Source organism: Asparagus officinalis, chromosome 9 (genome assembly GCF_001876935.1).
Source record: "Asparagus officinalis chromosome 9, Aspof.V1, whole genome shotgun sequence".
In the NCBI taxonomy this organism is placed as follows: Eukaryota; Viridiplantae; Streptophyta; class Magnoliopsida; order Asparagales; family Asparagaceae; genus Asparagus; species Asparagus officinalis.
Genome location: NC_033802.1, coordinates 38,369,467 through 38,383,930, shown reverse-complemented (window position 1 = coordinate 38,383,930; position 14,464 = coordinate 38,369,467).

The following is a 14,464-nucleotide window of genomic DNA, read 5'->3' as shown; positions in this document are numbered from 1 at the left end:
AGGGGGGGGGAGGGGGTGAATAGGATTTATGGATAATGAATATGTAATTAAAAGATTTTCCAATAACCATAAACAAATATGTGTTGGCCTCTTTGTTTTGATGATGTTTAACAAACAATTTATCACTAATATTGTTTGTCTAGTGTTGGTATATTTCTATTTATTATAGACAAACAACGAGTTGGAGGTTAGATGGATTGCGCCATAACGATCATATCAAATGGAGGTTGGCGGAATTGTGGAGTGAAGCATCGTACAATTCAAGTTCAAGATCCAAGTTCATGCTTCATCCGCAAGTGTACCAAGTCGAGCTTATTGAAGATCAAGATCTAGCTTGGGTAACTTAGTTTAGGTTTTATATTATGTGTGTTAAGTACGTTAAGCTCAATATCATATACACACACATTTATTGGTTTCTTCGTATATATATATATAGTTATATATATACATAAGTTTTGGTTTCTATGCATATATATAGTTATATATATACATACATGTGTTTTTGAGTTTTCATGTTTATAAATATGAAATCACATGTTTCATATTTATTATTGTGTTTTAGTAAACATTGCATAGAATATGCAATTTTGTGAAAATTTTGTATTCTTATTTTTTGGACTTAACAAAAATCATATACATATTTTATTAAGTCTATATAATCATTGTGCAAAGTTTCAAAACATGGTTTAGCCTAAATGTTAAAATTCACATGTTTACATTTTTGTGTTTTGGACTATTTTTACAAAATGATGATTTTTCACAAATGGGAAATGCAATTTGGAAAATTCTTTTTGTAACATGTTCATTTATATGTTTATATACATTTCCCAAAGCTTCATAATTTTTGGATTTCATTTGTTATTTTTAACAATTTTCCAAAAGTCAAAAAAATTTGTTTTCAAACCTGTCATTCTGATTTCTGTAGTGTCAGTTCGCGGTCGACCGCCATGAGTTCTGAACTCAGAATTTGTTTTGTTGGCTCGCGGTCGACCGTGGCGGTCGACCGTCGCAAGTCCAGAGAGTTTCGTGGTCGACCCGGTCGATCATCGCTTGTCCACAGCAGTAGTTTGGCTTTTTGTTCTTCGCGGTCGACCACCGCGGTCGACAGCCGATTTGACCGTTGGACTCCAACGGCTATTTTCTGAGCTGTTTTTCTGAGGGCTTTGTTGTCATTTTAGTGGGGGTTCTGCTGAAGTTTTGAGTGGGTATAAATACACCATTGCCTTCAGCTCTCCATCTAAGAATGAGAATGTTTTAAACAAGTTTAAGAAAGTTTTAAAAGAGTTTAAGTTTGGTTTTAAGTTTGTTTAATGGTTTGGTTTGTGAAGAATTTCATAAGAGGAAGTGGAGATCAATTCATTGAGCTTCAATCCATCTCTCTCTCTCTTTTATCATCTAGAGAAGTTTTCCTAAACTTATTCTAGCTTTTGTTCATAATTATTTGTTGATTATCATTTCTATTAAGCTAGTATTTTATTTTGAGTTTAGTTTTGATTTGATTTCACTCATTGTTACACACACCCACATTGAGCTTATTGTATTTGCATACATAGTATATTAGGGTTGTGAGAGTTTATAACATTGAGTTGTGCTTAATTGTGTTCTCATCTATTGTAGAGAACAAATTTATATTTGTTACATTGTGAGTGGTGTAAAGTTTTCGGTGAGCTAGAAAACCGAGTGTGTTGTGAAGTTTTCAGTGAAATAGAAAATCGAGTATGAGGAGTGAACGTTGTTCGGTGAGCGTTGAAAACCGACACTGTGAGGTGTAAACGTTATTCGGGTGAGCGTAGAAAACCCGGTTGTGATAGTGAATTTCTTCCCGGGAGTGGGGAGCGGAGACGTAGGACGGAAGGTCCGAACTCCGTGGTCATATTGCTTGTTTCATATCTTATATCGCCATTGTCATTAGCTCATTATCTATATCATCCACTATCTTGTTTAGATTGTTTACCCCTTGTGTTGTTTATATATTCTTGCATATATACTTTGCTATATATCTCTTTGCTAGGATATATCATATTGTATATTGCTTATTCTTGCTTATAACTCTTGTATATCTATCTTGCAAGAATACAACTTGTTAATTAATTTTAATTGGCATTTAATCGGATTAGATTAGCATAAGACCCTAATCACCCCCCCTCTAGGGTCTAACAATTGGTATCAGAGCTTGGTGCTCTTTGATTTAAGGTCTAATCGCCTTGAGTTAAAGATCCAAGTTAGCTTATTGTGCTAATCTAATTTTGAGCTTTATTTGTATCTTGCTTGCCTTTTATATTATGGATATGCATGGTTTAGGTTATGCCATCAATATTGCTCCTAGATTAGATAATTTCCCCTATGCCCAATGGTGTGTTAGATTTAAACTTTTTGTTCAATCTAAACACTTTGATTTATGGGAAATTATAGATGATGCTTATATTGTGCCCACTTTGGAGAAATCCAAGTGGAATAAGAATGATCATCGCATGTTTACAATGAACAATATTTTGTTAGAATATTTGCTAAATGCTTTTAATTCATCTATGTCTAACAAGTTTGTTTATTTTGATAGTGCTTACAAACTTTGGAAATTTATAGAAGCACATCAAGGGGACTTGGAGGCGATTCAACAAGCTTTGGAGGATCCGACTTTAAGTTCATACGGAGCATCATGCATACGGCCACTAGGCGATAGCCCTAGTGAGGTTTGCGAGTTCGAACCCGATAATGATTTATATAGTGATGAACTTGCTTGTGCTAGTGATAAATTATTGCATACCTACAAGAAATTACAAAATGATTTCATTAATTTACAAAGCAAGCATGAAAATTTGAAATCCGATCATGAGTCTTTAACTTCTAAGTTTGATATTATTTCTAATGAAAATATGATCCTAAAAGAAAACAATAAAAAATTAAAATCGGATCATGATTCTTTGCTTTCAAACTTTGCCAAGTTAACTCATGAAAAAGATAATGCCATGTTAGAAGTAAAGAACATACAAAATAATACTGCTTCTTTTATAAATGACTATTTATGTTCTACTTCTAAAAGTGCATATGTGCCTAAAAATGAAGACTTGAATCTTATGAAAAATACATTTCATCTTTAGATTTAACTTTGAAAATATGCTTTGATAATCATAAGAGGCTTATGAATATGTGTGCCAAGTCTAAAAAATCATCCACTCATCATGCACACATATATAGCAAAGTTTACAAATGCTCTATTTGCGGCCAAGGCCATCTAGCTAAATTTTGCTATGATGCACACAAACATAATAATGTCAATGCTCCTTGTGCATCTCATGTAGCTTCTTCATCACATGTACACACACATGCACCCATTGTTCATCATAAGCATGCTCATGTGTATAGATGTGATCATTATGGTCGTTTTGGTCATTTGGACGAATATTGTTTTGATTTAAAAAAGAAATCTTATTTGCCAAATGTTTCTAGTAGACCACATGTTTTTAAATATGATGTTTGTGGTAGATATGGCCACTTAGGAAAGTTTTATTTTGATAATGTTTCACATTTGCAAAATAATCTTAAAAGATCATCTATGGTTGCAAATGTTTCTCGTGCACGAGCTAATGGTCCACAAAAACAAAGATCTCTTTCATTGCACAAATTGCAATCGGAAGGGTCATTTGAGTGAATATTGCTTTGACCGTGTTAGTGCACCATATGTGCCCAAGAGGGTTCATAACCCTAGGGCTTTGAGCTTTAATGATAAGGGTCATGTTCCTAAATCTTTTGGTACCAATATTACTTGGGTACCAAAACAAATTTGATTTTAAACCAAGAATTTTAGTATTTTTATTTTTCTTTGTCTTGGTTTTGAAAATTATGCTTTGAAATCTTTTTATACGAAAACAATTTTTAATTGATAAAATCTTTTGTTTTCATGATTATTTATTTTGTTTTGATGAGAGGTTTGTACTTATATAATCCTCCGGATTTATTGGGTGTTTATTCCCAAATCTTATTTACCGGATGCTAAAATATTTATATGGGTTGATACTAGCTCAATAGCTAGATATAATTACCTCTCTTGATTTTTGAAAATCAATGATGGTTTGGTTTTATGTGATTGTGGTTGATTTATGATTTTATTTGGTTGATTTGTTTTCTTTTGAAAACTCTTTTTGCATGATTCTCATGTTATTCTCTCATTTGTTTTCATAAATCTATTTTTACATTTTTTTGTGTTAATGAGACACTATTTTTCACTTTGATATATTTATATATGTTCTCATTTGTCTTTATGTATGTGAGTTGTGTTTAGCTATTTTCCATCTATACTTGCTCACATATGTTTGCCATGATCTTCATTTCATATATTCATGAGCCATTTTGATAGGGGGAGCAATCCCTATATCTTTCTACATGTTTGATACTCACCTATACTTATTGATAGGGGGAGCTTTCGCTCTCTTTATTCTTTTGTCCCCTTTTTGATGTTGTCAAAGGGGGAGAAATATTGTGAGTATATTCTTTCTTGTTTATATGCATGTGAATTATAAATTATATATTCATTTCTTTCATGCATATATTTCTTTTTGTAAATTGTTTGTCATCATCAAAAAGGGGGAGATTGTTAGCCTCTTTGTTTTGATGATGTTTAACAAACAATTTACCAGTAATGGTGTTTGTCTAGTGTTGGTATATTTCTATTTATTATAGACAAACAACGAGTTATAGGTTGGATGGATTGCGCCATAACAATCATATCAAATGGAGGTTGGCGGAATTGTGGAGTAAAGCATCGTACAATTCAAGTTCAAGATCCAAGTTCATGCTTTATCCGCAAGTGTACCAAGTCGAGCTTATTGAAGATCAAGATCTAGCTTGGGTAACTTAGTTTAGGTTTTATATTATGTGTGTTAAGTACGTTAAGCTCAATATCATATAGACACACATTTATTGGTTTCTTCGTGTATATATATATATCTATACACACACATTTATTGGTTTCTTCGTATATATATATAGAGTTATATATATACATAAGTTTTGGTTTCTATGCATATATATAGTTATATATATACATACATGTGTTTTTGAGTTTTCATGTTTATAAATATGAAATCACATGTTTCATATTTATTATTGTGTCTTAGTAAACATTGCATAGAATATGCAATTTTGTGAAAATTTTGTATTCTTAGTTTTTGGACTTAAAAAAAATCATATACATATTTTATTAAGTCTATATAATCATTGTGCAAAGTTTCAAAACATGGTTTAGTCTAAATGTCAAAATTCACATGTTTACATTTTCGTGTTTTGGACTATTTTTGCAAAATGATGATTTTTCACAAATGGGAAATGCAATTTGGAAAATTCTTTTTGTAACATGTTCATTTACATGTTTATATACATTTCACAAAGTTTTATTATTTTTGGACTTCATTTGTTATTTTTAACAAATTTCCAAAAGTCAAAAAAATCTGTTTTCAAACCTGTCATTCTGAAGTATCTGTTCGCGGTCGACCGCCACGGTCGATGAGTTCAGAACTCAGAATATGTTTTTAAGGCTCGCGGTCGACCGTGACGGTCGACCGTAGTGAGTCCAGAGACTTTCACGGTCGACCACCGCGGTCGATCATCGCTTGTCCACAGCAGTAGTTTGGCTTTTTGTTCTTCGCGGTCGACCGCCGATTTGACCGTTGGACTCCAACGGCTATTTTCTGAGCTGTTTTTCTGGGGGCTTTGTTGTCATTTTAGTGGGGTTTTTGCTGAAGTTTTGAGTGGGTATAAATACCCCCATTGTCTTCAGCTCTCCATCTAAGAATGAAAATGTTTTAAACAAGTTTAAGAAAGTTTTAAAAGAGTTTAAGTTTGGTTTTAAGTTTGTTTAAGGGTTTGGTTTGTGAAGAATTTCATAAGAGGAAGTGGAGATCAATTCATTGAGCTTCAATCCATCTCTCTCTCTCTTTTATCATCTAGAGAAGTTTTCCTAAACTCATTCTAGCTTTTGTTCATAATTATTTGTTGATTATCATTTCTATTAAGCTAGTATTTTATTTTGAGTTTAGTTTTGATTTGATTTCACTCATTGTTACACACACCCACATTGAGCTTATTGTATTTGCATACATAGTATATTAGGGTTGTGAGAGTTTGTAACATTGAGTTGTGCTTATTGTATTTTTCTTTTCTTTTTAATTTTGTAATTAGTCTTCTTTTTCTTGTTTTTATTTCTTAAGATGTGAATTTAATTCTTATAGGAATCTTAGAATTGTATGAAACTAGTCTAATTTCCTTTATATTGTATGAATTATTCTCTTGCACTTAAAATGTTCATGTTTAGGATAATCAACTAGAGAACTAATCGGTAGAAGAAGAATTTGATAATCTATGCTTATCTTAAATGGTTTGATAGGTTATGCTTATGAATTCTAGGATTATTATCATGTTGTTGTTCTTATCATGAATAGTAATTTTAACTTAGATGATAATTTGATAGGTTACACTTTCCTTAAATGGTTTGATAATCTATGCTTAATAAATCTAAGTTGAAATATGATAAAAAGAGAATAGCTTATATTTTGTAATTGAAATTGGTTAGTGGATTATATTTTAGATTTCTTACCTCTTTTGAATCCTTCATCTTAACTTTCTTAAATTTTCTTTTCATTCTTGGTTTATTTCTTGATTTTATTCATTCTTCTTTCTTGCCTTGTGATTTCATTTATTCTTTGATTCTTTCTTCTCTAAAATTCAATTTATTATCTTTTGCATATATTCACAACAATCACTCATCACATTCTCACTTATTCTTTATTCCTATTTGTCACGCACAAAACATAAGAACCATTTCTAATAATCTCTTAAAATCACCTTCCTCGTGGGATCGATATCTTTTTATACTATAACTTGATAAATTGTGCACTTGCAATTTTGGTACATAATTATGCCGCATCAGTTCCTCAGACTCAGCTTGTCATCCCTTCAGAACCGACGACCATAGCAACCGCCGCAACTGTGGGTGGTAGCCTTATTGAACAAGTCATGAGACCAACTGAAGAAGTTGGTGCGTCAACGACCGTTACACCTGTAGTAATTCCACTGGTTCATGAAGTTGGATAGCTAGAACCAAGTGTGGGGCGTTCAACTGAGAAAAGTTCTATCGGTGTTGGTAAGTTGAACTCCATTATTTGACTTAGAGATATTTTATATTTCAAAATACTTATCTCTTCTCTTCCTCGTAAAGCTCTCGTCTTAGCTTCACAATCTCGTCAAGGTGCTGTTGTCAGATGATGAGTCAGATCAAACCATTCTTTGCATGGAAGTCAACCACTTGTTCTCTTTCATGAGCACGATGATCGACAAACTTCTCTAGAAGAGGATTTCTTTTGATCAATTCAGACCCTTTCTAGAGCTCAAAATAGTCTAGATAAAGAATGCAGACTCCCCAGATCTGGCAAAGGCTATTGCTGACGACTTGGACCGTCTAGTATGCGAATTTCAAAAGCTAAAGGAGACCTAAACTGCAGGTGCTCTTACTTATATAGCCACTCAGATAGAATCTCGATTACAAATATGGCACGATACCCTAGTATCTGCTAGGCTCAAAGTTCAAACGTAACGAAGTCAGGTAGATTGGATGAGGATAGTCCTTACTGAGAAGCTGGCAGCTCTACGTGATCTCGATTCCTCTCTCGCATTAAGTGATGCCAAGATAGCACGTCTTAAGCGGGAGCTTCAAGCAGAGAAGGAGGCTCGGACCATCTTGGAATTGGCAAGGGCTGATGATGAGCACGCTCGAGTCGTGATATCCGAAAAGTTGCAACTCTTGGAACAAAAACTAGCCAAGATAGAGGAAGAGGCCATGAAAACACTAGTCGCCACCGATGTATCCTTTAAGGCTGAATTGCGGAATGAGCTTCAGCTATCTTATGCAGAGGAGTTGTCTAAATTAGAGCAACAAGTCCTTAGTCATAAACTTCATGTAGAATGATTGCAATTATTGTATCTACAAACTCCATTTTTATTAATAAAAGATATTTTTTTGCTCATTATATTTCTATTATGATTTCTCATTCTACTTGGAATAATTAACTATAATACTCTTAGGATTTTTGATAAATCCTCAGCCATTAATGGATTTGATGTGCCTTTACCGATTATCGTTTGAATCAGACTAGTATATGAATTATCTAAGTCTGTTTCACATATAACGTTGCGCTAAAAGAATGAACTCTCTTAGACTTAGTGCTACGATATCAAATACGTAGACTTCATCATTTGTCATGGGAATAGACTACCCGGCAATGCGTGTTAGGCGTTAACTTATCCTTACTTAGGATTCAGGATAAAATTTCCCATGCGTGTAAGACACGGATTTTAACGTTATTAATAATGGTCTACCACGATGTTGAATGCGTAGGCTTTTATCTTTTTTATGTTAAAAGACTAACCGGTAACGCGTGTTAGGCATTGACTTATCCCTACTTAGTATTCGAGATAAAATTACCCATACATAAAAGGTATGGATATTTTGTTGCTATGATGTTGAATACGTAGACTTGGTCATTTTCATGGTAACGGACCACCCGACAGTATGTGTTAGATGCATACTTATCTCTATTTAGGGATAGAGATAAAGTCCCCCATGCGTGTAAGGTATGGATTTTGGTGTTATTGAAAGATTGTGTCTTCTATTGGGGCAAAGACGAACCCGATACCAGAGAGGAAGAATTTTATATTCTATCTTCGGGTCTTTTTTTAGGGTAAAGACGAAGCCGATGCTATAGAGGAAGAATTTTATATTCTATCTCCTGCTACAAAAGAAACTTAAAGTGGGATATCCACTTCGAGAATCTGGAAGGTAAAACAAAGAGTAGGATCTCCATTCTGAGAATTAAAATAATCCAGATAACCCTAACTTTTATAGAATTGGTTACGTGATCTGAAAATGAATTTCTTGTTTATTGAGATGGAATTTTGACTTCAGTCCTAACTTTTATAGGTTTGACCGAAGAGGAAAGAGTAGAAACCTTTCGTTTATCAAAAAGGAATTTCGATTATGGTCCTAATCGTTTGATGGTTTGACTAGGTGGGGTTATTGAGATAACCCTAACTTTTATAGGTTTGATCGTTCAACTTGGGTGGAGGCCTTTCGTTTATTGAAAGGGAAGTCCATTTTTTAAAAGTGTACATCTCATTCATGAAAGGAATCGAGAAGAGATTTTAGTTTTGATCCTAACTATAGGAAGGTTTGACCAAACAAGTTGTGGAACTAGGGTACAAGTAACAGTGGGAATGATGACTTGCACAAATCACTCGGTGGGGGTTTTCTATGTCAAGTGACCAAGACATAACACGAAAAAGGTTTGATAATTTCCAAGGATAGGTAGATCGAACTTTTGAGTACCATGTTGGGAGTTTAACATTGAGAGTGTTAAGTCCACAAACACAGTGGGAGTTTGGATGGACTCAACCGAAAGAATTTTGGTGGACCCACTATCAATTAATTTGATCATTGAGGGACTTTGTGGTGGAGGACCATGAATCAAGCATTCCATAGGTACATCATAAGAGTTTCGTGAGGGAAGATTGACCAAATAGGGTCATTGATCTCATCTCTACGAAAGAGTACTCGGAAAGTCACAGTTGGAGGGTTTTAATCATCTTGGAAATGATTAAATAGCCACAATAGAAGGTTCTCAATCATTTTTATTAAAGATTAAGAATAAATCAGTTAGATGTCTGGTCTTCATCTTGAACAATTAGCTGATCTCGGGTTATCCTTAAGAATACTATGTATAGCATTCTTCAGGAACTTCCCGTTAAATAGGTTATCTGGAACATACTAGGGATAATACTTTTTTAGGAACTTTTCATTTATTAATATCATGAGCTTGTCACCGTCTTAGGTGATTAAGCGATATACGTCATTTAAGTAGACTGTCTATATTACAAATGGTCCTTCCTATTTTGGTTGGAATTTACCTTTCTTCTTGGACTTGAGTGTCATTGGTCGTCAGACAGTGAGAACCAAGTCTCCTTCCTTGAAGCTTTATTGTCGAACTCTTTTATCAAAAGCCCTAGAGATTCTGGCTTGTTAAAACTTAATTTGTTGCTGAGCCTCTAGGAGCTTTTCATCTAACATCTTAAGTTCTTCGAGATGTTTCTGATGTTATTCCTCCGTTGTCATCCCCGTTACGAGAGCAATGCGAAGGGGTAGAATTTGGATTTATAAGGGAAGGATGACTTCGCACCTGTATACTAGGGAATATGCAGTTGCTCTAGTAGGCGTACGGACTATGGTGCGATATGCCCAGAGAGCTTCTCTGAGTTTGTCATCCTAGTCTCATTTATTGGTCCTTGCGAGTTTTGATATAATCTTAATGATGATTTTGTTGAAAGCTTCAGCTAATCTATTCGCTGTGAGATTGTATGCCGTTGATGAGACGTCTTCTAAACTTTTCATAGAATTTGATGAAGGCATTGCTGGCAAACTGAGGGTCATTGTCATGCACGATTCATCTTGGAACACCATATCGATAGATAATATGGTGTTTGATGAATTTGATAATATCACTTGTCTTTACTTCTTTGAGTGGAATTGCTTCAGCCCATTTTAAGAAGTAGTCAGTGATTGCCTAAATGAAATGGTCACATTTGGCTGACAGTGGAAAAACAGGACCAATAATATCCATTCCCTATGTCTCGAATGACCATGAAGTGGCCAAAGGGTGCAAATACTTCGGGTGTTGGTGCATGTAATTTGCATGTACTTGACATGCGTGGCACCGTCGAGCGTAATCAACTGCGTCCTTGACTATGGTTGGCCAATAATATCCCATTCTTTTGAGTCGATCACAGAGTTTGGGACTGAGTTTGTGTGCACCATAGGTCCCGTCATGCACTTCCCTAAGAGCCTCCTCCGCCTCTTTGGTTGAAAGGCCTCAGAGTAAGAGACCATCGTATGCGTGACGATACAACATCTAGGTCACCGTGTTGTAATAGAATCTCAACGCTCTTTGTCGGACCGAGTCTATTTCTTTTATGACTTCGGGCAAAATACCATGCAAGTCATAGTCGATAATGGGGAATCGCCAATCCCAAGGCTCGAGTTCAATTCTGGTCGAGTGTGCCTCCTTGATGTCCAAGGCACAATCTAGTATGAAGAGTTGGTGAGTTCTCACAGTGACCCATTGTTCTGTATCGGGAGGTTGTATCAGAAATACTGCTAATGCTGCTAGTGTATCTGCGTATGCATTCTGAAGATATGGAATGTACTCGATAAAGAATTCTTCAAACGAGTTTGCCATCTCGATGGCCGCCTTGTGGTATGGTATCAGGTCTTGATTCCTAACTTCGTACTCTTCTCGAATTTGGTTGACTATTAGTTGAGAATCACTGAAAGCTTTAAAATACTTGACCCCCAACTCTTTTACAAAACTTAGTCCAATGAGCAGCGCGTTGTATTTAGCCATATTTGGAGCATTTACCAATTAATGAGTAAGCTCGTGGTATCACATGCCTCTTCGGGAAACTAGGACAACTCCTACTCCTGAAGAGATTTTAGAGTTACCAGGAGTACTCGCCATATTAGTCGCTCGGGAAGCACCGTCAAAGTATAATTGCCACACCTGTTGATGCAAGGTAGTGTTGACTTAATGGGTTTCATTTGGTAAATCTTCATATAATTCGGTTGTATCATTCGTAAAGTTAGCCGATAGAAGATCGCAAATTGCTTATCCTTTAACCGACTTTTGTTGCTTGAAGTGTAAGTCATATTAGGACAAAAGCAGGGCCCATCTTGCTAACCACCAGTTCATGGAGGCTAGCTGGGTCATGAATTCCCAAACTGGTTAACGTTGGAAATGACATAGATCGTCTGTCTAACGAGATAGTGCCACATCTTTTGGATGGCGAACACCAAAGCGAGACATTCCTTTCCAATCACTGGATACCGAGATTCGGCACCTACCAAAGTTTGACTTAGGAAATGGACAGCATATTCGTGATCATTATCATCGTCCTGTGTGAGTAAAGCACTTAACGAGTGGTTCATCGCCTTGATGTAAATCAAGAACGGTTTACCTGACTTTGGTGCAACAAGAATAGGAGGATTCACCATATATGTTTTGATATCCTCGAAGGCTTTCTGACAAGCCTCATCCCAGATAAAAAATATGCCCTTCTTTGTGAGCTTGGAAAATGGTTGACATTTCCCGGATAGGTTCGAGATGAACCGACGAATATAAGCCAATCGCCCTTACAATCCTCTGAGCTCTTTAAGGTTTCTTAGGGGTTGTATTTCGTGTATCGACTTGCTTTTGTCAGGATCAATATGAATACTCTTTATGGTGATAACGAATCCAAGGAATTTATCACTGGACATTCCTATGAAAGACTTAGTAGGATTCAACTTTAATTGATGAGTCTGCATAAGGTTGAACATCGTCCTCAAGTCTTTAATGTGGTCGTCTTTGCTGTGTCTTTTCACGACCAGGTCATCAACATAACATTCAAAGGTATTCCGGAGGTGTTTTTGGAAAATCTTCGACATTGCTCGTTGATAGGTAGCTCCTACGTTCTTTAATCCAAAGGGCATGATAGTATAACAGAAGATACTGAGGGGTATCCTGAATACGGTATGCTTTTTGTCATCTGGGTACATCTTGATTTGATTATAACTTTAAAACCCATCCATGAAGGACATTCTCTCGAACCCGCACGTATTATCGTTAATGACATCCGTGATCGAAATAGGGCAATCATCCTTTGGGCAAACGATGTTTAGGTATCAGAAGTTGATGCATATCCTAATTTTTCCGTTCTTTTTAAGGACCGGTACAATATTTTCTAGCCAGTCGGGATGTTGCTCTTCCCTAATAAAACCCGAGTCGATTAGCTTTTTAACTTCAGACTCGATTGCTTCCATAATTTATAGATGAAACCGTCTTTGCTATTGTTTGACAGGATTGGCATCCGGTTTGATGCTAAGGCGATGCATTACCACATTTGGATCAAGTCCTGGCATATCTTCATAATTCCAGGTGAAAACATCTATGTATTCCCTGATGAGGGCAACTAACTCTTCCTTATCGCCTGGTGGAAGACTTTCGCTGGCGAATATGGGTTTCGAATTCGCTTTGTCGCCTATGTTCACCTGAACCACTTTGTCTTCAGTGGGAGGTTCTCTTTGTTTGAATCTATCACCATATTGGGTATTCAGGTGATGGATCAAAGGATCTTCCTAAGTTGGCAATTGATCGTCTTCCTCCACTGTGGCGGGATCGACTGTGGCCATATTCGACATTAGGCCTTTGAACATTTCTCCAAGACTGATGTCGGAGTCCCAATTTGAAGAATCAAAAGAGTATCCATCCTTATTTGCTAATCGGTCGATGACTTTCCAGCAATATTCATCATCAGATGAAGAGACATAACCTAGACCCCTTTTATTACCATAATAATTGTTGGGTTTTCCTTTTGGCACATAGGCCAGATAAGGTGGAACTCACGGACCTCGACCAAAACAAAGACCTTCTTCGAGTGTGAAGTTGTATCCCCATTTCTTCATGAAGTTACGTGATTATTGACTGTATCTGAATAAGTAAGGACCGGGTCTTTCATCGTCACTATCTTCCTTTGAGAAGGGATCTGATGGTGGAGACATCTCCCCTTTGCCGAAGATTAACTGCAGGAATGACGAGGGTTGTTCCAAATGAGTCTTGGATATGCTTCTTCATCATATAAGATGACCGAAATGGCATATGTATATCAGGATTATTATACAACCCCTGCATTATATTATTAAGATAAGACGAATACTCTAAATCATTATTTATTGCTTCTTAGGCAAGTTGTAAATTATAACTACCATCATCAAGATTGACTACAAAGGGTACAATGTCATTTAGTACAAAACCTCTATTGTAATCAAGCCTAGCTTCGGTATCAGATTCTTCTCTACTGTCTGTGCCTTTGACCGATGATTCAGTATCGAATTTAGTACCGTAAAGAAGGGAATCAGTAAAGTAGTTTTCTAACCCGTTAAACGGTTGCTTATCTATAACCATCGTTTTGACCTCATTATTAGCGTCTACATATTTGAGACACTGATGGAGGGTGGAGGGGACTATAACATTACTATAGATCCAATGTCGACCCAATAGTAAGTTATAGGAAGTCTCTGCATCGATCACATGGCACGTGACTTCAAACTTGAAATCTCTAAGCTGGAACTTCACTCGGATCTTACCCAATAGCCTCGGCCCACTGGTATTGAATCCATAGATAACAGTGCATGTAGAAGCCAACTTGCTGGTAGGGATTCTGAGATTGTACATCAATCAGAGCAGCATGATGCTGACAGCAGAACCCATATTGATTTGGATCCGGTTGATAATGCTGGAACCGATGTATCCGCTAAAATACAAAGGCTTGTTATGCTTTGAATTCCTCGTTTGCATGTCCTCCTTGGTGAAGGTGATGCAAGGAATTTGTT